This window comes from Cupressus sempervirens, chromosome 2 (assembly GCF_028749045.1).
Source record: "Cupressus sempervirens isolate cs-2001-9-10 chromosome 2, ASM2874904v1, whole genome shotgun sequence".
NCBI lineage: Eukaryota > Viridiplantae > Streptophyta > Pinopsida > Cupressales > Cupressaceae > Cupressus > Cupressus sempervirens.
Genome location: NC_143119.1, coordinates 320048373 through 320076369, shown reverse-complemented (window position 1 = coordinate 320076369; position 27997 = coordinate 320048373). Strand labels below are relative to the sequence as shown.

The 27997-nt window shown below is 33.0% G+C and overlaps 1 pseudogene; it reads left to right on the top strand.

The window, feature by feature from the left end:
- The first annotated feature begins 188 nt into the window (after positions 1–188).
- On the top strand, positions 189–27997 carry LOC149572400 (endoglucanase 9-like; annotated as a pseudogene).

Below are 27997 nucleotides of genomic sequence, written 5' to 3'. Positions count from 1 at the left end.
AATACAATAATTTTGACATCATCTTCTAAAAATGTTTCCTTAAAAATGTTACGCAGAAGCATCAGCATGTCTATTTGCTTGCCTCTAAGGTCGAGAAGAGATGCAAGGAAGCGGGAGGTAATATCCGTGGACACACTATACCTCTTATCATTTCTCAAGAATTCATGGCTGAGTACCATGCATATAGCATGGCGGATAAAAGGACTTCGGCCATCTACCTTACAAACCATGGCAAGGACATCATCAGGAATTTTGCCTAGAAAGGGCTTTTGTAGAGCCATATTAGTGCATTTTAGGTGAATTGGCGTATCCATGACTACGATTCAAGAAACTAAAAACTCTACAAAGTGCAACTACAAACCAAATTCAAAATATGAGAAATGATATTAAAAGAGGAATTGAAGAGCCTATTTAATGGTAGACTGCAGTTGCAACTTGCATCTAATTCTTTGGCGTTTGCGATCTTCCATATCTTATTTTTTCATATTCTTATTAATTTTCAAGTCTATGAAATGCCAAAATGTGCTGACATTAATGTCAAACAGTCAATAGTGCCCGAATAATTAATGATTTCCATGCAAACTTTTCCACATGTAGAATTACATGCGACTCCAAGTCTTTTCAAGCGAGTGCCCCTGAGACATTATTAATGACACACCTAAGATAGTACACAAGTTGAAACTTGAAAGTAACTACTCAGCAGTTAGTACAGTCACTAGCCAATACATGTGCAAATTTTGCTTTCAGATTAAATATTTTTTCAGTTTACCACTGAAGATTAGCCAAGACCATTATTATTCATTTTTATACAAAACAAGTAATTTGCCTCTAACATTATTAATACATTTTTGACAAGGGAAAAAATAGCCATCATTTATATATCCGTCAGTGAAAAAATATTAAATTCGCCACATTTAAAATGATTTTTGCTAGGGCAAAAAAAAAATTGCAAACATATAATATTTTATTTCCCTATATGGAACAAAAAAATTGCCCTCGATATTAAAATTTTCCTGGCCCCCAAGATGTTGGATTCGCCAGCATTTTAGGCTTTTTATTCGGGAGAGGTTTCTTAAAGTTATCCCTAATACCTTCCCACTTAGATTACATTACAGTGTCTCATTTTATGTAAAATAAGAACACCAAGTGAAAGTAAATTAAATTCTTCATGTGTTTATCAATCTTGTGTGTTTGGTGGGTGCAACAGATGTTTTTCCAAAGACAAATAATGTTTCTTGGAGAGGAAATTTCATCCTTCAAGATGGGATTTCAGATCCTTCTGCTAGTGTGAACTTACTTGGGGTAGGGTTTTCTTTCTCCTTTTTCTAACATCATTTAAATTGTTTGATCAAGAAAAATATTGGTATATTGTGATCAATGTATGGATTATTCATGTTAAGTTATGATCATCCACTTGTCATGAAAAAATATCAATATTTGTTGCTGGAATTTTAAATTAATTGGTTGTCCTTGGAGCCTATCATTCACGTACATGTCAGAGACTAAGATCCCTAGATTTCCTCTGACATTGTAGTCCCAATAGTCAAGGCATTTATTGCAGGTAGGAAAGTTTGAAATTATAAAATAAGTGGAAAATTTTGTGTGGACAAAAAGTAGACAAAAGGAGGGAATGTTCATTCATTACATATTCTGAAGAGCACAAGATTTTGGCAAGTAGCAGCAATAGAAAGAATTTTTAGAAGTGTGCAGAAAGACGATGAAAGTTTCTACTTTTCGAAAGTGAAATTTTTTCCTATCTAAGAAGTGATTTCTCCAGGTTTATTATATATAGCCATATATTGCTACAAATTTGTTTATGAACAATAGTAGTAATTAGTTACTTAGTTTTTCTTAGGTTTGTAGTTTTATTCTAGATTTGTAAAAGTTTATTTTCAGTTTAATAGAAAGCAAGAAAGAAAGAAATCTTGTATATCTCCAATCTATTGTGTTTGTGTTTTCTCCATTTCTTTATTTCGTTGTGCATTTCGTTGTTTGGAAAAACAAAATAGTAATCTATGTTCTTTCTTTGTGCATTTTTTGGAATGTTGTTTTTTTATTTTTTTCTTGATTGGTTAACATGTCACTTTGCCAAGTGTTAACATTTCTCGATCTTGTCTTGGTATTTGTATTTATAGAGTGGTTCCTATTTTGACTGAGTGATTCGGTCATTGCTTTACCAAGTGGCTTAGGAGTGTTTAGTCAGTTGACGGCGCTTATTCTTGGTTTCTTGACATTTGTGATCATGTATCAATGAATCATAGAGTTCTGATCATTCACTCAGAGTGGAAAAATATTGGTATTTTTTATCAATGTATTTGGTATTCCTATCAGTTCTAAGCATTTAGTCACCATTAAAAAAGATTAGTATTTAGAGTTCAAAATGTAAATGATTCAAGAAAATTATGCTCACTCACTATGAAAAAAATTGATCTATTATAATAAATGTATCAATTATTTATGTGAGTTCTAATTATTTTATTGACCATTTACACTAAGTGAATAGTTATGTACAGCTCTTTCATCCCTCTATGGCCTTTGACTTCACCAAAATAACTTTCTAAACCTTAGATTCTTCTTAAACCTTCTATTCCAAACTTTTTAAACCTTTTATTCTATTCCTTTTTTCTGATGAGACTGATATATGTAAATTTATTGTTCAAAACTTTCATATACTTAATTTGATGTATCTATTTTTGAATGAATAATTGAATGTATTATACTTGAAATTGATGTAATAGTTTTATATTGAACATGTAATCATTTGAATCATGTAATGAATGTCATGTATTAACATTTCATTATTGTTTATATTTCAGAAGGATCTAGTGGGTAGGTGCTATGATGCAAAAGACCATATCAAGTTTGGTTTCCCTAGAGCATTCACAATCACCATGTTGAGCTAGAGTGTGATTGTGTACCAACACAAGTATGAAGGTATTGGAGAGCTCGATGACATCATAGAATTGATCAAGTGGGGAACATACTACATGTTGAAGACCTTTATACCATCCAATCACATGGACTAATTTTTATCTCATTTATACATGATTAAAATCAATTCAGTTTATTGCATGAAACCCTTCCAACTGAGCTCTTCCAGCTTATAAGAATTTTCCTTAGGGAAAAATCACCCAAGATCAAGGAACTCAAAGACAAGCACATAATGGACCAATAAAATATGATCAAAATAACAATATTAAATTTTATTCATGTAATGTTATGTGTACATACACACTAGGAGTGCCTGTATATAAAGGCCTCTAAGATGCATCTAGAATGTCTCTAGAATGATGTAGGAGACAAGCATTACAACTAAGCATACATCCATGAGAAGTGGATTATCCTCCATTATGCATGAATGTATGTGCATCAATGAGAAGATAATTATGACAAGGTGTATCTCATATAGAGATGTTGTAGACACCATGTGCTTAAATAAAGTGCTAGCTCTTGTGTTGTAGATACCATGTGCATAAAAGAGTTGCTAACTCTTGTGTTGTCAACAAGACAACTCATATGAGTAAGCATACTCCTAGGTGTAAAACTAATAAATAATAAAATAATGCATTAACCTAAGTAAACTTAAGTAAAGTGTAAATAGTAAATACTTGTTTACACCAACACCCCCCATTAAGTGCAACTTAGGGGAATGCACTTAAGCTTATGAAAGCTAGGATGAAAATGCATGAGGGGTCTCAGCTACTAGGCCATGTTAGGTACCCATGTACAATAGACAATGAAATCTATCATAAAGTAGAGAAAGAGGGAAAACCTCATGGGGAAAACCCTCCCCCAAAAAGAGAGATGAAAAAATAAGATGCATGGATGGATGGAGTAATCAAGACCCCCCAATTACGACATACATCATGTATATACAATAGAGAAGTATGAGAAGGATGAAACCCCATAAGGGGAAAAAGTTCCCCCCATATGAGAGAAGAAGAAGAAGAAAGGAGACAAGGTAATCCCCCCCCCCCAAATGAAGTCGATCAGTGATAGTTGCTCCAGTGTAGAAGTTGATCCATGGCTGTTGAATAATGTTCCTCCCTTTAGGAAGAAACAATGTCTTAGGTACATATGAGATGCTTCTCCAGTGTGTAGAAAGAATCCAGAAGATGAATGGTGTCTCTAAAACCTATTCAACTATCCATGTCTTTATACTGATGGTCACCCCTTCCAACACTGCTGAAAAGAATGAGTGCAATTATAGCAAGGATGGATGTAGAACATATCCCAAAGAACCATATATCTCCTCAAATGATAAAGAGACCTCCTACAACTATTGTACATAAGGATCCACAATCATATCAACCTAGGAAGACTAATCATGTAGAGAATGGACAAGAGGGTTAGAGTATTCCCTCATAACAACTGAAGAAGGATCTTCTTCATCAAAGAGAAGATGTATATCATCTATAATGTCTCCCAAATATTCTATAAATGACTCCACAAACAAACCTAAAATGTCTGTCAAGTAGTCATCCCTTGATGCTAGAACTCGAAGACAAGGTGTACCCAACTGTACTGAATTACATGGACCTATCATTGTAGCAATGTGTGCATGTTGAACATGTTGATTTTGTGACCACTACTTACATCTGTCAATAGGATCCCACATATCTGAATCTATTAAATCACTATCACTGTTGTCACTATCAATATCAATAATGTATGAAGTATGGAGAGGATTAGAGGATAAGCTAGGTCAACTTTCCTCAAAGTGAACATTCCTCTCTATAAATATCTCATTGGTCTTAGGATCCATAATTCTATATTTCTTAACATTGTTTTAATATCCAATGAAAGTACAAGGCCTTGGTGGTGGTGTGTTACATTCCCTTAAAGATATGTGTGCCCATGTTGGACAACCAAAAACTCTAAAGTGTTTCACAACTAGTTTTCTTCCACACCATGCCTCAAAAGGAGTCATTCCATCTAAGACATTATGAGGATACCTATTAAGTATGTAATTGGCATTGCTTATATATTCAACTTCAAGTGATGGACCAAGAGACCTAGCTTGAATGATGCAACTTACCATTGACTTAAGATTTATAATCCTCATTACTGCAACATTTGTCTTTTGCAGACTAAATTCTACTAGATTATGAAGATGAATACCCTCAAGTTCACAAAAGTCTCTAAGTCTTGAGTTTACACATCTACTTCCATTGTCCATATGAAGAACCTTGATGGCTTTCCTTGATTACTTCTCAACATGACTCTCGAAGGCTATAAACTTATCAAACACTTCATTCTTGGGATCAAGAAAGTAGACCCATCTATAGAAAAAAAAATCATCAATAAAAGTGAGAACATAGCGACCCTTGCTAACTGATGTCATTGAAAAAGGGTCTGCTAGAACTATGTGAACCAACTCAAGAACAATTGATGCTCTCAAAGACTTCCCTTTGTCATACTTTTCTTCTAGATGCATATCCATTGAACAAGTTGAACATTCACCCTTAGAAAAGTTGATCGTAGGTAGACCTTTGACCATATTTTTTGAGCTAAGTTGATGAAGATAGCGGAAGGCAAGATGTCCATACCACTCATGCCATAATTTGCTTTGTGATTGTGAATATGTCAACAAGGAATGTGAAGGAGACTTAGGCACAAAGCAAGAGAAGGAATAAAGCCTTGTGTCATGATTGAATTTACCCACTACAACCAATGAATCATCTTTAAGATTGTGCACCATTACTGAATCGAGAAGGAATTCAACTTTATTGCCACCTCCATAGTGAGTGATTTGGTAAATTGAAAGGATATTAGAGCTGAGGTTAGGAATGTAGAGAATGTCTTTGAACTCTTTGTTTTCCATCTCCACTTGCTCTTTTCCTTCAACTTCCACTTTTGTATCATCCCCTACAAAGATGTGAGGTGCCTTAGACTGCTTCAAGGAAGAAAAGTGTCCTTTTGAAGAACCCATATGATATGAGTCACTTGAGTCAAGAATCCATTCCCCTGTAGAACTTGAACTTGTCATAAATGCTTTCCCTTTTTCCTTTGAAGTGGATGGACTTGAATCCATGGAAGCATTTGGCAAATTGATTTTTTTCTTCCTAAGTAAGTTTTCCAACTCATTGATTATTTTATTCTTGCAATGATGCTCACCATGATTTAGTTTCTTGCAATATGCAAAAAATTGTTTATCCTTCTTATCATTGTTTCCCTTCTTGTTGGAATAAGAATTGCCTTGTTGTGAGGAGGAAGATTGTTGTGTCTCTAATTGTGATTTTTGCTTCCACTACTTTTTCTTGCTATTGGTAGAACTTTTTTCGCCTTGATGTGATTGGTTCTTATTACTAGCCAACAATGCTTTGGTCTATGATGACTTGACAATTCCCATATCTATCAACTTGGATTGTTCCAACATCAACATTTTTGCAAATGCATCAAATGAAGGCTTAGTGAAGGAAATTCCCATGGTCAACCTATGAGTGTTGTAAATCAAAACTGTAAGGATTTTCCTTAGGGCAATATTCACCCAAGATCAAGGAACTCAAGCACAAGCACAACAGTAGACCAAGAGAGTATGATCAATATGAGAATGAATTATCTCAAGCATCTAGCATGTAAGCATGTACATACACACTAGGAGAGCTTGTATATAAAGGCCTCTAAGATGCATCTAGAATGTGTCTAGAATGTACTAGGAGATAAGCATGACAACTAAGCACATATCCTCCACAATGAGTGAATAAACATGATGAGGTGTCTTATATGTATAGATGTCGTAGATACCATGTGCTCAAATAAAGTGCTTACTCCTATGTGTAGACACCATGTGCATAATTAGAGTGCTAACTCCTTTGTTGTCAACATGAGAACTCACAAGAGTACACATACTCCTAGGTGACTAATAAATAAATAATAAAATATGCATTAACTTAAGTAAACTTAAGTAAAATGAAAATAGTAAATACTTATTTGCACCAACAGAAACAAAAGATGCATACTCTGAAGGTAGCCTCTTCAAGATGTGATGAATCAATCTATCATCCTTTATGGGATTGCCACAATCTTTAAGTAGTGCTCTCAATTCATTGGCTTTGTTGACATAGTCTTGAATTGTGTCAAAATTCTTAGGATCCAATAGAAGTAGATCCTCAATTTGGAATCCCTTTTCCTCATCCACCTTACCATGCAACCCTACAAGTTTGTCCCAAGCACCCTTGGCATCCTTAAAGCTGGAAATGTGGAAGAAGAGATCTCTATGAACACAACTCCTAATAATTCCTAAAGTCTGATTTTCTTTGATTTGCCAATCAACTAGTGTTGAAGCATCAGTGGGTTTTTTAATTGTACCATCAACATATAGATTTAAACCTTTTTCCATTAATCTACTCCATATAATATCTTTCCATGTAGTATAATTGTGTGAAATTAGAAGTGGAGCTTTAGGTGAAACCATGATGCAAAAAATTAAAAGAGCACAAGAGAGAAAGAGAGACACAAGAACACAAGACACACCTCCCCTATTCACTCAATCAAAGAACCCCCCCCTCAAAAAAATGATGCTTTTAGCACTTTATATGTAGTGTATTTACAATAGGACACTTGTTAAAATGGACAAAAGTGGGCTTCTAATTTTGTTGTTTATAACTGCTTTTGAGGTTCAAATATGGTAGTAAACATTGTAGCTCAAATGTACAACAATTTTGAAGTTTTATCAAAGCATTACAATGCAAAAAAGGACCTAATTCTAAAAGTGATTTTTTTTCCACACAAGCCTATAATCTAATTGTAGATCTAGAAATTAGACAAAAAAATATACACTTCCAAAAATGGAACATGAAAATGTGTCTAGATGAGCTTGTACAAAGCGTTTGAAGTAGCAAAATGCAAGATTAGATAGGTACAGTCACCAAAAAATGTAATTTCTGACAAATTCATGCACCAAAACCATAAAATAATAGCACCATTGAAAATTTTAGGAAATTATACCCAAAATCAAAAAAAAAATTGTACCTAGTTTGGAGTCTGGATGACTGAGATATGGCCTCCCAAAGTTAGACTGTCAAGTCAAACTAAATCTGGAGAGGGGTCTAAGTAGAAAACTATGAGGTTAAATTTGATGTCTAAACAACCATCATAGTAGTGCAATCTAACCTACAGATGATGATCAAATGGCTATCAAATTTAATGGCATAAAAAGGTGATGTAAGCAAAAAATGCCCTCCTAGATGATGTGGCAGTGACGTCAGCTATACAAAATTGTATAGAAAAATCTAATGTGTTAGTATGGATCTGACATGGTGAGTTGTTGTCCATTTTTGAGTCAGCAGTGTGAGTAGTCTGATTAGGTTGTCATTGTGACTGAGGTGGCAAACGGTGATTGGGAAGATTGGTGGTTGACAATGCTCCCTTGATGTGGTAGAAGGTTTGCATGGCATGCTAGCATGGAGGTCGACGTGTCACTGAAGCTGAAGTGGCTCCATGCGTGCTTTATTGTTGTTGTCATGGTAGATGGGACAAGAGATGCTGGCAATTGTTGGCCAGTGCTAGAGATCAGTTTTATTGCCAAAAGTGCAGAACCAGCTGGAGATTGGTGCAATCACCAAAACTAGGAAGATGCCAATGGAGGGTGGGAAAGGGTCGATGCCAGAGTGTTTGATGCACTGGCAGTGGAAGAAACTCTAGCAGATGGTATTAATAATCTGACATTCACTATGGGAAGCCAGTGTTTAAATGAATAAGAATGTTGTAAGTAAAAAAAATGGCTTGGCCACTGGTTGTATATGCCACCGAGAATATTGTAGAAGCCTATCGGTAGTGGATGTGTGGTGCTCACTAGTTATTATGAAGGAATATTCTACTGAATATCCTATGGGGTTTGGGATTTCACACTTCAGTTCCTGCAAAAAAAAATCCTTTGCAGACCTGGTGGCCTAATTTTTTTTTGAACAGAATGCTCTAAAAATTGCTTAAACTATATCTAAAAAATAAATTAAATAGATCTAAAAAAATCATATCGAATTTACAAATCGAGCCTTCAAGTGTCAGTTTGCGAAAAAATCCTCAAATTTGACTATGGCCTAGGGTAGGCAAATTTATAGTCAAATTTTCCCGAATTGACACTCTGAACACAATGGCGAGGTTCACTTTGGCTCTAGATGATCATAATGACTGTGATACTCTAAATCTAAGTCCAGGTCCTCCAAGAGGTGAAGCAAGAAAATGGTCTCCAATGGTTATGTAAAGAGAAATTTCCTCATCTTTGATACCATGCAAAAATTTTCCTTAGGGAAAAATCACCCAAGATCAAGGAACTCAAGCACAAGCACATAATGGACCAATAAAGTATGATCAGAATAAAAATATACAATTGTATTCATGTAATGTTATGTGTACATACACACTAGGAGTGCCTATATATAAAGGCCTCTAAGATGCATCTAGAATGTCTCTAGAATGAGCTAGGAGATAAGCATTACAACTAAGCATACATCCACGAGAAGTGGATTATCCTCCATTGTGTATGAATGTACATGCATCAATGAGAGGATAAGTATGAAACAATGTATCTTGTATAGAGATGTTGTAGACACCATGTGCATAAAAGAGTTGCTAACTCATGTGTTGTCAACAAGACAACTCATATGAGTACACAACATACTCCTAGGTGTCAAACTAATAAATAATAAAATAATGCATTAATCTAAGTAAACTTAAGTAAAGTGTAAATAGTAAATACTTATTTACACCAACATGGCCTTTGGAACTATCCAATCTAATTGCATACTATGATGATTGCTCAACCAACACTTGTTAGTCCTTATCGTAAAGGTAGAATACTTATGTTCTAGGTTCAATTCTAACATTAATCTATATTTAGAAAATTGTGCATCGTCCCTTAAAACTATGGTCTAGGAATTTTTATTTATTAAAATTTTGTTAAAATTTTGAACTTCTTTGAAAAACAATTTCATTAGTTAGCAACAATTTTTCTGATAGTCTATTTATTTTCCTAAAATCTTTACATGCTTAGATAGATTTGTTTAACTAAAAGAGGTGTTGTATAATATAAATTATTCATATTCTATTTTCTTTATTATATAAATTATTTGTATGATAATATACGTGGAAAACACATGGTTTACATGATAGATACACATGGAATGTTTTTGTCAGCCTTTTCTATTATTTATTGTGAATCACATTAAAATAACTTTAATCTATTTATATGACATTAGCGTGTATATAACCTAGAAGATTAGTTTGGAGCAATCCATGATAGATAAATCCATTAGCAGACAAATAAACTATCTGAATGCTTTTATTATTAATCCCTACCTTTAAAATGAGCATTCCCTATATTTATGGTATCAATGTACATGATAGTCATACCTTCTCACATTACATGAGGATAGTTTGATTTTAAATTGTGTGTGTTAGAGTGAGTTTATTTATTCACATGCATGAACCATAGTAGTTTCTAGTTTCTAGGTTATTGCTATATATACACAATTTCTATATCTACACAAAAAGGAGAAATGCTTGCAATAATAATAGAAATAGGGTTTACACCTAGCAGTAACATTTCCTATTTCATGTGATCGGGCATGATATTCATTTTTTCAACTTCTTTTTAAGATTAGAAACAAAAAAAATTCCATTCCAAGACTAGGGTGGATGTTAATAGCAATTTGAACAACACTTTCAAAGATAGTAGAGTGAGGGAAGAGATGATGTATATTGACTTTTGCAGTCTACTCACTCTTCAAAGCTTCACCCACTCTTTCTTTCCTTAGACAAGGCTACCCACATCTATGTGTGATGTTATTTAAAAGCTTCTACCAAAACTCAACTGGAAGTTCTTCTTCTCTTGGTGATGTAACCTCTACTGTAAGAGTTACCACACTTTCTTTCTCTCTCTTTTTCTGCAACCTAAAAATCCCTTTTATTGTTAACTGCATGAGTTTACAAAAATCTATCCATCTTTATTCTGTGTCTAAAAATTTCATCAATTTATAGGATTTTTACTATCTTTTTACCTTTCCCAACCTTATGTTTCAAACATTGTAAGAATCACATAATGGTAGTAGAAGATAAAAGTATTATCAAATTCCTCTCCAACTTTTCCAGATCTAAAATTCTATTATATATTTTTGTTGGACCTTGATTCCTACAATTGGTTAGTTATCCCATGATAATAAATGGTCTCACATTTTACAACATCAATCTCACATTTTAATTGTTCTCTATTCAAGCACTTGTATTCTATAACCTAATTAGAAACTAGATGTACAAATATGTTGTAGCCAGGCAGATTCAACATATTCTAGTATACTACCAAATACATCATACTATATAGATTTAATACCTATGTATTTAAGGCTAATATTCATGAGTAGTCATCATTGAGCATATTCACTATGTATGCCACACTTGTAACCAAATCATATTCCAAAAACAAAAATATTTTCTATTAAATTAAGAGAGTCTTATAATTTTTTACATGCAAGTGATTCTCTCCATACTCTTCCCTTTGACTAGATATATATTTTCTCTCTCAAGGAATCAAATTCCTCTTACAAAACCTTTACTGACTAATGCTCAGAATTCAAAAAAAATTTAACATCAATAAAATAGAGCTCTTGCCTTTCTTCACATCTTCCATTAATACACTAATTGTTGTCTGGGTGATTCTAAATATCATGACTAGATTCTCTAGATTTACTCCTCAAAGTAGTGGTTGTTTTTTTTTAATGCAACAAATTATCTTTACAAATGGTCAAGAAGACTTCACCTCAGAAATAGTAGATTCTTAACTTATATCAACCCACAATCTCTCTAAACAATCTATCTTCATAGATATAGATCCTCCTTGCACCAATCAGACTTCAAGTCATTTAAATTTTATCGGCTACTCCTCTTGATTATTTGTGTGTCTTCCTCCTCAAACTCCTATGTTTTGGCATCACCCCTCCCCCATATTTTATTTCCCATGATCTGTCAACTCTAATACCAAAATTATGCCAAGGAACATCACATAATAGAGATTCAGTTGACATTTCCATTTATTAAAAATATTTGGCTTGATACATAATTTGTGTCTTGGCCTCTCTGTTATCAGTACTTCCATCTCTATGCCTCCCATCATCTGTAGATTTAGAATGAAAAATATAATTTAAGAAACTAAACAGATTAGTTTCAAATTTTAAAATTTCTCTAACAAATCCTAAAATATTACTATAAATCATGCCAAAAATCTCACAAGCCTATAATAAGGCAGATATATTTCAACCAATTCTATCTATCAAGATATGTGAGTCAACCTAAAATATTACTATGAATCATGCCATGAATCTCACAAGCCTATAATAAGGCAAATATATTACAACCAATTCTATCCATTGAGATATGTGACTCATCCCCTCTAGAAATTACTTAAAAACTTTGAAAATATAATTACTTACAGCACAAAATTAAAATTAATCCTCAAATGCTATGACCCATCTTTTTCAAATTTTCCCTTCAAAATCTTGATGACTTGGACATTGGGATGTTCCTTCATCACAAAATAAAGGGCAACCATTTCTTAGGAGTTGTCTATTGAGTTGAGTCCATTTTTTAGATATATATAGATTTACTTTAAGTGACTTGCGAAAGAAGCTAGAATCATCAATTCATTATATTTAGTGCGTTTTCCTCTTATATAAGATTAAATTATTTCTTATATAATTAATACCTTTTATGTTCTACTTCGTAAGATTGACCCAAGCTTTCCTCAATCAATTCCTTCAATGTGTGTCTTCCATCAGTCATTATCCATTAAGTGCAAGGATATAATAATTTACAAATTCATGGTGATAGGTGTTTAAGGTGCTTAAGGTGCTTATGAGTTTGTGTGCTACCCTAGATCATGATTTTTTGGATATGGATATGTAAAAGGTGTGTGCATTTAAAGTGCTTCCCTGAATCCTGATTTTGTGTATGGATATGTAAAAGGTAATTATTAACATGATTGATTGGATCATTGTCAACCATGACCTTAACTAACTTAAAAGGGAAATATTTGAAATGTGTTAATAAAATAGATTGTAAAATAGAGAACATGTACATATAGAAAAACAAATCTACAAAACTCTTGAGTATGTCTCTTCATAGTTTGTGGGTGTACTAGGGATTATATCCTGGTTCATTATCATTGAGATATTTAGGGATATTTAGTGTATTTATAAACTTTTAGTTCAAAGGTGTTTTATTTTAGAATTTGGTCAAAATAATGAGATGTCATTATAGGATCAGAAGCCTTCCACAAAATGGGCATTTCATTAAATGCTCAAGATTTTTGTTAGATATACCTATTAAATGTATGAAATTTAATTGTTCCATATATATTATATTCAAATGTATTTTATTTTTCATGTTAAACATTGGGGATTTGACATTCAAGACGATTTGTCTATGTGTTTTCTTTTTCATGTGAAACATTTTCTTTTTGACATCCAATATGAGTTGTCTGTGACTTATTTTTTAAAGTGATGTAGTATGATATATTAAGTACCCATGTAGTATTTCTTTCAAATATAAGGGAAATACAAAAAAATTCTAGTACCATTATATAATCAAACTTCTAGCCTTTTGAATGGTAGTTTAAACAAGATTCTCTTGTAGCATTTTTGTTCTTCAAAATGAGCTTCTTTAAGAAATATAATAGTAAAGAAATGTACAATTATTTTTAGGTGGAATCAAGAAAATAAATATATCAAAATGCCCTTTGTTACCTCTCTATCAAAATGATTAGCTAAAGCCTACCTTTCACGAAGCACATGGCTCACAAGATCAATGATGCATTCAAAATAATAACTTATATTCTGGAACAAATTTTCTCTTCATTCCAAAAAAGATCTTTTATTTTCTAACATGGTGTTTTAAGAAATGATTATTTCTAACCACTCACTCTACCAATTGCAGATTAATATTTCTATTATCCAAAATTAGGTAATATATCAAGGTTGTAAATTAGACGTTCTTATTTATTAGTGGCAATAATGTTGACTTTTATTTACATAGTTTTTCTTCCTACATACTTTCTCCTCTCCCATGCCTATCTTTATTTACTTGTGAAGTGTTCTAGACACTTTAGTGGTCCACGATCTTTCTAGTTCTAACTCTTCTCCCCACAGTACCATATTACTATTGTAAAAATACATTATAATAATATTTTATTATATTTTACTAAATTATTGTCTTTTTAAAGTCCCAAGACTAGGTTAGTGAAAATTCTATAAATTTGGAGTTTGTACATATATTATTTTGTGTGGAATGGAGGTTAAGTAGGAGAGATGAAAGTAATTTAGCATCTTGATTTGCAACTTCTCAAAATTTTTGCATGGAAACTTCATATTGCTTTTTATTTTCATCTTTAGCAGTCACAAAAATATTGATATGGGATTATAATTAAGATTTGAAAGTCGTGACATCAAATTTTATGCACATCTATAGAATTTTTGGTCAATGTATTTGAAACTGTCAAAAAAGAAAAACTACAATATGTTCATCATTAAATTGTTAGTAGTACATATTAAAGTCACAACTATTGCTACACATTTTTTAGTTAATGTTTCTATCAAAGAACGTAGTTTTTATTTTTTCAAGTGTATACATGACTAAATTAAATTCATTTTATTGAATGAAACCCTTGAATTGAACATGGTGGTGGTGATTCATATATGTGTAGGTGGGGTATGCAATAAATGGATCAACAAAACTAGACGATCATTATTGTTGGACGAGGCCTGAGGATATGCACTACCCATGCCCTGTGGTTCAAGTCAATGTTGGTCTTGACTTAGTAGCTGAGATGGTTTTTGTACTTGTTGTGGCATCAATTACACTCATGGATGATAGGACCTAATCAAAGAAGTTGGTGAGAGGTGCTAACCTTCTATAAATTTTTGCACGGAATGTTAGCAAGAGGAGTGCATATAGCACTGGAAACCCCAAAATATCACAATTTTACATTTTATCTAGATATTTTGATGGATATGTATGGGGTGTAGCATAGATGTACATTGCCATAGGGAAAAACTCTTACCTTCATCTAGCTACTCTTCCATCGATTTCCAAATATGTAGGAACTTTTTGAAGGGGGCTAGATTCCAATGTGTTTAGTTGGGATAACAAGCTACTTGGTGCTCAAGTACATATAAAGTTCTAGTTTATTTGCCATTTTCATGGATTAAAAATAAATTAAAATGAATAGTTTTTTTTTTTTAATAATTTCTAAGGAAACTCACAAAATAGGTAAATCTATAACACACCTTAATATGTGCATGTCAATTGCTTATCATTTAATTAAGAAAGGATTGTTTCATTAAATTTCTCATGGATTTTTACTATTGAAATCTTGGAATAAGTTATCATAATTATGAAGTTGCACTTTTTTTAGTGTGACTTGGTATTTTATATTTAGTAATGCGAGAATATGTATGAATGTTATGATATTATAATAGTAATATATTATAACTTTGATTATTACTTAGTTTATTTAATAAATATAATATAATGTACATTTGATATCATCATCAAGATCTCTTGTATATAACCATTAAATATCTCACATATTTCTTTTTCAACTAAATCGTCTTTAATTCACAATTTAAGATTTTTTAAGAGAGCTCCTCTATGCATTGACAATATATTCTTTTCTTTCTTTTCTTTGAAAAAATGTTAGATAGTCTACATCCCTTTTTAAAAATGTCTCATCAATCTAATACATCATTTAGGTCATGTTTATTCTTTGGCAACTACATTTTCTAACTATTACATCAATCCTACATTTTCACACATCATACCCTTTTAACACATCATGTAATCAAATCTCCAGTGTTAAATTTATAGGCCTTCTCACTCATAATTTATTTACTTTGTATTTATTAAGTTATTTTGATTATTATGCAATCAAATCAGCTTGAGCATCTAGTTGTTAATAATTGATTGAAAAGAGATGTTGTAGAAGGAGATTGTTAAAGAGGGAGACTGTATGTTTGAATCATTGTTTTTTCACTGATGTCAAACTTGCAATTTGCTAGTGAGACAACTACTTATAGGATTTATGTACTATCACTTATTTGATTTATGTACTATCACTACATTTTCTAACTATTACATCAATCCTACATTTTCACACATCATCCCCTTTTAACACATCATGTAATCAAATCTCCAGTGTTAAATTTATAGGCCTTCTCACTCATAATTTATTTACTTTGTATTTATTAAGTTATTTTGATTATTATGCAATCAAATCAGCTTGAGCATCTAGTTGTTAATAATTGATTGAAAAGAGATGTTGTAGAAAGAGATTGTTAAAGAGGGAGACTGTATGTTTGAATCATTGTTTTTTCATTGATGTCAAACTTGCAATTTTCTAGTGAGACAACTACTTATAGGATTTATGTACTATCACTTATTTGATTGATGAACAGGATTTGATCAAAAGATGTAACAATAGCACCTAAAGGAAAGGTTGAGTTATGACTATGTAATGAAGTACAAGGATTAGTTAAGACAGTGGTGACATGATGCATTGATAATCTACTTAAGGTTATAAAGGCTAGTTACACTGCAAAATTTTAAAAAAACAAGTTACACATAGTTTTTCTACCAAGCTTGACTGACTGGATAGTAGGTTTTGAGAAAAGTCAATGCAAGCCGAGCTGGAAAATTAGTTGGAGCTGAGTAAAATTTTGTTCTAGTGTATGACACATATAACAACAGATGCCAAGTAAAGTTTAGTTGATGCTGAGCACCAGCAAACTTTAGTTCATGTTGAGTAATTTCACAATGGATACTGAGAAGCATAGTATGTGCCAAGTATCAGAAGCTAGATAATGTCGAGCTACTGCATTATTTAAAAGATCATGAATTCAATGAATCTAAGTTAGCAAGTTTGTTTTATTGGATTATGTGAGCCAGGTGGAAGATAAGGTTGAAGAGATGGTGGCACAAAATTCAAGGTGAACCATTTTTAGGAAAATTTGAAGTGGATTCTATAAGAGATATGGAATGTGGGGTAGATACAATGTGTCCTACCTAATCCATTCTAACCCTAAATTGGACAATGAAGAATGAGCTACAAAATATCTTAATTTCCTATTTATAGGAATGGTTGGTCATGAAGCAATGTTGTCATTTGCAAGAACCTAAGGAAGACAAGGAGTCAATGGTTTTACTTTGTCAAGTGACCAAGAGAAGAGTTTGCAATGGCAAGTTAAGCAAGAAGGCTTAAGGATATGAATGCTTGAAGGGTGAACAAGCTATTAGAGTTGCAATTTATGAAGACCAAGCAAAATGGAGAACTAAATAGTGATTTGTAATCTACAAATGAATTTTTAAGTTGTATCAGATCAAGCCTTATTGTCACCCTCTAACAATTGTATCAGTCTAGAGTAAATCCTTTGGATTAAGGTTGACCTAATAGTCATTTCTAAATCCTTTAATGGGTGACAATCCAAGTGAATGGTCTAAAGTCCTCTAACAAGGCTCACTTCTAACAGGGTGATTGAAATCCTTTAATAGGGTCACATTTAATAGTGTGTATTGTAACCTTTAACAGGGTTGACCTTTCATAGGGCACCACTTCAGAAGAGTGAAAAGAGTAGCATGTTAATGGAAGTTTTTCCCAAATTAGGTTTCCATGTAGATCATTGTATCAAGTGTGTTGATGAATCTATTATGTTTCATGGTTTACATTTTTGCAAGTTGATTTGACAATAACCTACAAGTTTTAAGTGATTGCATAATCTTATGGATGTATGCATGAGTATAAATGTTTTATGGGTTCACTAAGCTATGAAAAAAATTATTTATACATTTGGACCTTAGATAACTAATGCACCCCCCCACCCACACAATTATTCTAAAGTATTACAATAATCGGTATCAGAGCCTTCTACTTAAGAGGAATAGTTTAAAGGTACTAGAAGCACAAAGATCAAGATGTCAAAAAGAGAAGTGCCCAAGCTTAATAGAGATAACATTCTTGCATGGAAAAGTTTGATGAAGCTACACCTTGGAGGACTTGGAGATCATGCACAATATACCATTACCACTAAGCATGTTGATCCTATTGGAGCCCCAACTACTGAAGATATGAAAAACAAGAAAGAACACGACCAGGCAATGTTGGAGATTGCCTCTTCCCTAAATTATGTCAAATATGATGATATAAAAGGTCTTGATAGTGCAAATAAAATGTGGGATGCCCTAGCCACTATCTATGGAGGAGATGCAAATGTTCTAAGAGCTAAATTTGAAAGTCTTAGAGGTAAGTTTGATGCTATTAGAATGGAAGAAGGTGAGAATATTGCTCAATATGTTGCTAGGGTAAAAGAAGTTGTTAATGCAATAAGAGGAGCTACTGGTAAAATAGATGATGATATTGTACTAAGAAAATTTTTAAGGACACTATTACATGTATATGCTATTAGAGTTTTTGCAATTCAAGAACTGAGATGTATTCAAGGGAATGATCTATCACTTGAAGGTCTGGTAGGTAGACTCACTACTTTTGAGTTATCTAACTTTGATGATTACAAACCTAAAAAGATTGAATCTACTTTCAAAGATAAAGTGTCATTGAAGGAACCTAATGAGAAGAAGAAAAAGAAAAAGAACAATTATGTGTCTAATGATAGTGATATAGATGAGGAGGATGTTGAAAAACTTGAAGCACTAATGGCAAGAAGATTCCATAAAGGTAAAGGAAAGTTCAAAGGTAAGTTACCTATCATTTATTTCAATTGTAATGAGGTTGGTCATATTGCTGCTAGATGTCTAGAGAAGAAGAACTATAGAGGTGGTGACAAATACAAAAGTAGAAGAGATGAAGACAACAAGGATTAAAAAGACAAAGGTAAGAAGTCTTGCTACATTTTTGAAGAGGAAACAAAGGATGAATCTGATGAACATGATGATGAAGTGGTGTATGTTGCAATGAAGGATGAATTTGATGAAGATGAGTCAACTGCACTTGTGACTTGTGTGAACAAGAATGATAGATGGATCATTAGTAGTGGGGGCTCACATCATATGACTAGAGACAAAAGTAAGTTCATTACCTTAAATTTTTATGATGGAAATAGTATAAGATTTGGTAATGATGCACCATGCTTGATACAAGGAAAAGGTTCTATCAAACTCACAGATAAGAGTTTTTGTGACAATGCTTACTATGTTGAAGGACTTAACTATAATTTGTTGATTGTGTCACAAATAAATAATTTGGGATGTAAGGTTGAGTTTGAAAACAATATTGCTAAGATATATGACACTGATGGGAAATTGATTGGAAAGGGTGATCAAACTAGAAGTAATCTATTCTATCTTGATATAGAGGATGCTACTTGTCTTTTTGTAAAATTTGATGATGTGTGGTTGTGGCACAAGAGATTATGTCATGTTAACAGGAAGAAAGTTAGAGGTTTTCCTAAGTTGAAGAAGCTTGATAATGTAATGTACAAACAATGTTGGTTAGGAAAAATGTCAAAATCAAGTTTCAAGAGTAAAACTTATACCTCTAAAGAAATACTAGAGATTGTTTATACTGACTTATGTGGACCAATTGATGTGCAAAGCTACAAAGGAGATAAGTACATCATGCTACTTGTTGATGACTATTTTAGGATGATGATAGTTATGTTTTTGAAATAGAAATCTAATTCTTTTGAAATTTTTAAGTGGTACTTAGCAAGATTTGAGAAAGAAATAGGTAAAAGTATGAAGTTTTTAAGATCTAACAGAGGAGGAGAATTCACATTAAATGAGTTTGAGATGTTCTATAATGATAGAGGAATCAAAAGATAGACATTTGCCCCCGGAATCCCTCCATAAAATGGAATTGCTAAAAGAAGAAATAGGTCTATAATGGATTGTGCTAGAACACTCATGATGGAGAATAATGTTTCTTTGAAATAGTGTAGAGAAGCTATAAGTACAGCTCTCTATACCTTGAATCATATACAAATCAAGAAATGTACTCATTCAACACCTTTTGAACTATGGTATGGATACTCACCCAATGTAAAATATTTTAAGGTATTTAGAAGTAAGTATTACATTCTTAAAGATTTCAGGAATGGTAAACTTGATGCAAAAAGTGAGGAAGGTATAATCCCTAGATATTCCATAAGAAGTAAAGCTTATAAGTGTTTGAATACTAACACTAAAAAAGTTGTGGAAAGTGCAAATGAAAATTTTAATAAATATACAGAAGTGTATGAGGCTGAACCTATGAAAGAACCAGAAGAATAAAAATCATTTGTGTACTTTTATAAAGGTATGCCTGCTAAAGAAGATGCTACAAATCAAGCTACAAACCAACAGCAAGTTTCAGTGACTACCGAGTCACACCCCATGAATGTCAAGTTGCATTTAGGAACTGAGCCACATTCAGATGTCAAGTTATAGAATGAAGTTAATGCATATTCTAATCTAAGATTAGTGTACATGAAAGAGATGTTGAACTACCTAATAGAGATGCATACAGTGATTATGATGCTGTAAGACAAAATGAAGAAATAAGAGCTTAGCCAAGATTGTCTAAATATGTCAAAAGACATCATCCTGTAGCTCAAATCATTGGAGATAAAGATGCTAGACCAATGATAAGAAAGATTGATAAGTGATACATGTTTTCTAAGCATGAAGGAACCTAAATTAGTGAGAGATGCATTAGGAGATGTGGACTAGAGTAAAGCCATGGAAGAAGAGATTAAACAAATTGAGAAGAACAAAACATGGACTCTAGTTCTTAGACCAGAAGACAAAAATGTGATTGGAACCAAGTAGGTATTTAGAAAAAAGCTAGATGAAAATGGTGAAGTCACAAGGAATAAAGCAAGATTAGTTTGCAAGGGGTATGCACAAGAAGAAGGAATTGACTATGGAGAGACATTTTCCCCTATTTTTAGATTGGAAGGGGTAAGAACTCTACTTTCTTATTCTACATACAAAGGATTCAAAGTCTATCAAATGGATGTTAAATCTACATTTCTAAATGGCATATTAGAGGAAGAAGTTTACATAGAACTGTTAGAATTCTTTAGAATAACTGAGAGGGGGGTGAATCAGTTATCCAAGGTCTAAATGCCCTAATAATACTTTTTCACTAATTATAGTGAGCCCATTAAACTATTCATCCATCCAAGCTTAAGTCAACCATCTTAGCAAGTTACAACAAATCAACATGCAGGAATAAAACATGCAAGATCAACACATGACACAATGATTTACGTGGAAACTCAATTTGGGAAAAACCACCAGTAACATGCTACTCAATTCTCACTCTTCTAAAGTGATGCCCTGTTAAAATCCTGCCATGTTAAAGGCTTACAACACACTGTTAGATGTGACCTTGTTAGAGGATTTCACCATTCTGTTAGGAATAGACCTGGTCAAAGGACTTTGGAACATTCACTTGGAATGTCACCCTATTAGAGGATTTACAACATGGCTATTAAACCAACCTAAGTCCATAGGATTTATATTAACTGTTACAATTGCTAGAGAGTAACAATAATGGCTTTTGATCTGATACAACTTACAACATATCTTGCAGATTACAAATCACACTTCAGTTCAATCCTTTGCTTGGCTTTAATTACTGCGACTTTGACAGCTTGTCATCTCAAGCTTTGTCTCCTTGAGTCTTCTTTATTATCATACCAATGCAATCATATCTATGGTCATCTATCGAAACAGAGTATTTGTGCTCTCTTTCTCCTTAGCACCTGCTTCAACACTTCATGCTTTCATGCATGACCCACACTTTTCTTCGTGACCTTGTGGCTCCTTAAATAGAAATCTGGAAATAACTTTCTCGCTCGATTCTCCCTTTCCAACTTTAGGGTTTCAATAGTTTAGGTAGGATACAATGTATCTATCCCATATCTCATCTTTATCTAAAAACTTTACCAAAAACATTTTACATAGTGTTATGTGCCACCAGCTCATCATTCTTATCTTCTATCTGATTCACAAAATTCTAGATAACAATCATGTCAGCTCAGAATTAGAAAATCTTTGATCTTCAAAATAATACAGCAACTCAGCATTATTGATTTACTAATGCTAGGCTTCTTCTGTGTTACTCAGCACTTGTATCATGCTCAGAACCTGATCTTTACTTGACACTTGTTCTTTACTCGGCACCTGAAGATCACTCGGCACCTGATCTTCACTTGGCACTTGTTCTTTACTCGGCACACACTGAATTTAAACTTGCTCGGCTTCAACTAACAATCTATTCAGCACTAACTAGCTTGCTCGGCTCTCTCTAATGAACTTAGTTAGGCTTTACAAATGACTTAGCTAAACCTTACATCTTTGATGTGTTTTAGTGTGTCCATTCTCTGTGTCTTAGAGTATGTCACCAATACACTATTTCATCAATGGCTTAGTTGATCCTTATACTTCATTATAACATCATAACTTCAACCTTTCTCTAGGTGCTCTAGTTACATCTTATTGATTGCCTCCTCCTTTTCAATCAACCAATTGATAGTATTTGGATCACTAAAACAATTGTCATTCCTACAAGTAGCAAGTTTGACATCAATGAGAAAATAATGATTGAAAACATTCTTTACCTGTTCCATTACTTTTGATTCATGATCTTTTCAATCATTTCCAACAAGAACATCCAAAAGGATTTGTTGATATTAGCAATAAGAATATGGTATGTAGACTACATAAGGCTCTATATGGTTTGAAACAAGCACCAAGAGTATGGTATGAGAGACTTCATAACTATCATTTGTAGATTGGATTTGAAAGGACTGATGATAATAGCAATTTGTACATGAAGATAGAGAAAGGAAAAGGTATTTTCTATCTAAAATATTTGTTGATGATATCATATTTGGAGGTCAAGATGCTTTAGATGAAGCAAGAATTTGAAATGTCTATATTTGGAGAGATCAAATTCTTTGTGGGTTTTCAAGTATATCAAATGAAATATGGTGTATACATCAGTCAGTCAAAGTATGTCAAGGAAATATTAAAAACTTTTGGATTGGAGGATTCCAAACTAGTAAGTACACCTATGGTAATAGGACACAAGTTGTCAAAGAATGATGATTCAGCTGAGGTGAATCAAACATTATATAGATTTATGATTTGCAAGTTGCAATATGTAGTACATAGAAGACTTGATAGTGCATTATCTATAGGGATAGTTGCAAGATTCTCTAATAATCCTAGGGAGAATCATTTGATGGTTTTAAAGAGAATAATGAAATATATGAAAGGAACATAAGGGTTTGGTCTATACTACAAGAAGAATGATAAATTTGAATTAAAAGCCTACACTAATGTTGATTGGGCTGGAAACATTGATGATAGAAAGAGAACTAGTAGAGGAGCATTTTCTTAGGCAAGAGGCTAGTTACATGGACTAGCAAGAAAAAAAATTGTACCTCACAATCTACTGTTGAAGTTGAATATGTTGTTGTTGCTATAAATTGTACAAACATTGTATGGATCAAATAGCTACTCAAAGGAATGAGGGATCATAGAACCAGTGATACTTTGTTGTGATAATACAAGTGCTATCAATATATCAAAGAATCCAGTGATGCACTCAAAGACTAATCACATTTCAATCAAGTATCATTACTTGAGAGAGTTAGTTCAAGATAAAGAGGTGAAGATGGAATATTTAAACATAAAAGAATAAATTGTTGATATCTTCACAAAAGCATTACCTAGGGATGCTCATGAGTATTTAAGAGGTAAACTAGGGGTGATAGCCCTATCAAATGCTATCTAAGTAATAAAAGGAGTCCCCTATATCAAACAACCTAAATTTCATATGTTACAAATTGGTGTGGTGGATCTTACTTTAGGAGCTACTTAAAGTAATTCAAGAGTTGAAACTTCAAATCAGTCACAAGCTCAGTAACAGAGGGAGAAACAGAAAAGCTTATGCCTATCATGTTAAGATGACAAGTCTTTGGCATTGTACATTCTATTTATCAAGCCAGTATGTATAATTACTGATGGAGAGATTGACTAATCAAGAGGGAGATATCAAGATATTGTTGTCAAAGAGATAGAGGATGTTACTGATCTTAAAGGGAGATAATTTTTGATACTACTAATTAGAGGAGAACACAATTATGATGAGGGAGATACAGAAGAATATAAGAAAGAGGGAGAAATTCTAATCTACCTAGTAAGAGGGAGAAATCCTAGAGGTCATTACAAGAAAGAGTTTTGTAACCTTTTTAGAAGATGGAAGTTACTGATAGAGGAATAGATTAAAATACAAGGAATTATTTTCTTTTTGGTATTGTATTACTATTTTAATCGAGTTAGTTTGGTTGAACAAGGTGCTTACCATTTAGGTGACTTGGTTGATCAATTTGGTATGCCATCAATGCCAAAGAGGGAGATTGTTAATAATTGATTGAAAACAAATGTTGTAGAAGGAGATTGTTAAAGAGGGAGACTGTATGTTTCAATCATTATTTTTTCACTGATGCCAAACTTGCTATTTTCTAGTGACACAATTGCTTATAAGATTTAAGTACTATCACTTATTTGATTGATGAAGAGGATTTGATCAAAAGATGTAACAATAGCACCTAGAGGAAAGGTTGAGTTATGATTATGTAATGAAGTACAAGGAGCAGTTAAGATAGTGATGACATGATGCATTGATAATCTACTTAAGATTACAAAGGTTGGTTATACTATGAAAATTTAGAAGAACAAGTGACAAAAATTTTGTCTACCAAGCTTGACTGAGTGGATAGTAGGTGTCGAGCAAAGCCAGTGCAAGCTGAGCAAAAAACTAGTTGGAGCCAAGTAAAAGTTCATTCTAGTGTATGCTAAGAAAAATAGTGGATGTCAAGTAAAGTTTAGTTGATGCTAAACACCAGTAAACTTTAGTTCATGCAGAGTAATTTCATAGTGGATGTTGAGCAATGCAGTGTGTGTCCAGCATTAGAAGCTAGATAATGCCAAGCTGCTACATTATTTAAAAGATCATGAATTTGATGAATTTGAGTTGACAAGTTTGTTTTCTTGGATTATGTGAGCCATGTGGAAGCTAAGGTTGATGAATTAGTAGTATAGAATTCAAGGTGAACCATTTTTAGGCAAATTCAAAGTGCATTCTAGAAGAAGTTTCTAGAAGAGATGTGGAATGTGGGGTAGATACATTGTATCCTGCCTAATCCATTCTAACCCTAAATTGGACAATGGAGAATGAGTGACAAAATATCTTAATTTCCTATTTATAGGAATGGCTGGTCATGAAGGAATGTTGTCATGTGTGAGAACCTAAGGAAGAAAAGGAGTCAAGGGTTTTGCTTCATCAACTAACCTAAGAGAAGAGTCTGCAATGGCATGTTAAGAAAGAAGGCTTAAGGATACGAATGCTTGAAGGGTGAACAAGCTATCAAATCTACAATGTATTAAGACCAAGTAGAATGGAGAACTGAATAGTGATCTGTAATCTGCAAATGAATTTGTAAGTTGTATCAAATCAAGCCTTACTATTACTCTCTAACAATTGCATTAGTCTAGGGTAAATCCTTTGGATTAAGGTTGACCTAACAGTCATTTGTAAATACTTTAACTGGGTGACATTCCAAATGAATGGTCTAAAGTCCTCTAACAAGTCTCACTTCTAATAGCGTGATTGAAATCCTTTAACAAGGTCACATTTAATAGTGTATATTGTAACCTTCAACAGGGTTGGTCTTTCATAGGGCATCACATAAGAAGCATGAAAAGAGAAGCATGTTACTAGTGGTTTTTCCCAAATTGGGTTTCCACGTAAATCATTGTGTCAAGTGTGTTGATGAATCTGTTATGTTTCATGCTTTACATTTTTGCAAGTTGATTTGATAGTAACCTACAAGTTTTAAGTGATTGCATAATCTTATGGATGAATGCATGAGTATAAATTTTTTATGGGTTCACTAAGTTGTGAAAAGTTTTATTTATACATATGAACCTTGGTTAACTGATTCAACACCCCCCCCCCCCCCCCAGTTATTCTAAAGTATTCTAAACTATACTTAGGTATGTAACATTCCAGTAGTACAATTTAATTTCTCTTCTTACAATATAGAGTTCAAAAAAGAATTGCATGTATTCATACAAGCAGTGAATTTATCAAATCCCACTGCCAAGAAAATGGTTCATTGCTGAAAAGCAACCAAAAGGTTACATTCAATCTCAAATATTATCTCTATATTTTTCCTTTCACATAGCCACTAACTCAGATGATTTCTAGATAGTCATTTTCCTCTTTCTTATTAGCTAATGTTGATTCTCATTCACTGAGCATAGTCTAAATATCTGAGAAGACCGTAGACTATATAAATCTTGTTAGTCATTGTCCAATGAGAATATAATCAAATTTAATCAATAGCTTCTTGAGTTTTTGCCTCTACTATAAGGATAAGTAGGTCAAATACATCGTATATCTTTTTTCTTTCAAGAAGTTTATGAAGTTCAATAGATATTGGTAAAACGGACTCTAACCTTCTCATTTTGCAAATGAGGTAAACAAAAAGATGTGTTACACCTTAAAGGAAGCCAATTCCTTTAGGTACCTACAAAAAGAAAAAGAAAAATTAGAAAATGTGTGTGGTTTCAAATAATCATGGGAAAAATATAGTTGAAAATGGCATTAGAAAAAGAGAGAATCTTATAGATATAGAGATATCTTTAGTCATTACATAGTATGTAGACCAAACAAGTGCATTTAGAGTAGTGAGTAGTGAGACTGGAAATGGCATGTACTTTAGACTTTTGGTTTTGATAACATCTCCTTGAAGCAATAAACATAAACCCATTAACTTCTGCTATTGTTTTAAGGTTTTGGATACACAGTAGATTTATTTATTTTAATGTTTTTAATTGTCAATTTAGGTAGAGACTATTTTTTTTTTTTAATTATTTTTTTTGGGTAGAAATTGTATTTTACTTATGCTCTATAATTTTCTTCTTACATGACTGGATGATTCTCATGATAGGTTTTGCTGACTAGGTTGAGGATTTTCCTAAGTCCAGGTTACCCATACGAGGACATGTTGGAAAGCTATCACATGTAGACCAACATTTTCATGTGCTCTTACTTGCCCCTATTCAAAGTGTTCAATAGAACTAAAGGTGAGCTTCTACTACCTCCTTTATTTTTTTAATCCAAGGTTTTTGTTGATTATATCTATAATCTCAAAAACTTATTTCTTATATGCAGGTGGTTTAATTCTATTGAACAATGGAAATCATCAACCCCTATAGTACATTATGAATACTACTTTCCTGGCATCACTATATGATAATTATCTTAATACTGCAAGTAACCCTAGTTTTTGTTATGTTCCAAACTGCTTTTTTAGTATGTTGTAAATGTTTCTTTTACAATGATTATCTTAATACTGTATGTGTCCTAGGTTTTTATTGTGATTCAAACTTCTTTCCCAAAGAAGTACTCTAGAGCTTTGCAAGATTTCAAGTATGGTACTGATGTTTTTTATAATATTAGGCAACACTAGTCATGTTAAGTTTTATTTCTTAGTGACTGAGGGGTTTTAGCTAAACTTCTATTTTTGTTTTCTAGGTGGACTACATCTTACATAGATATCCTGATCAATGACTTATGTTGTGGGGTACTAGAGCCATTACCCAATACATGTGCATCATCATGCAGTGTTCATCCCTAAGAATGATGTGAAGTACTCCTTTACAGGAGGGTACAAATGGAAAGACATCGCAAATCCCAATTCACATATGATCATAGTGGCCATGGTTACAAGGCCTGATAAACATGATTGTTTCAATGATAGTTGGCATAACTACAATCAAACTGAACGAAAAATTGTAGGCAATGTTGGATTGATTGCAGCCTTGGTGGCTCTTTCAGGAGGCAAAAACTTTAAAGTTGATAAGAATATCCTCTTTTCTACAATTCCTCCCATGTTTCCTTTATCTCGCCCATCCCCTTTCACCATGGAATCCTTAA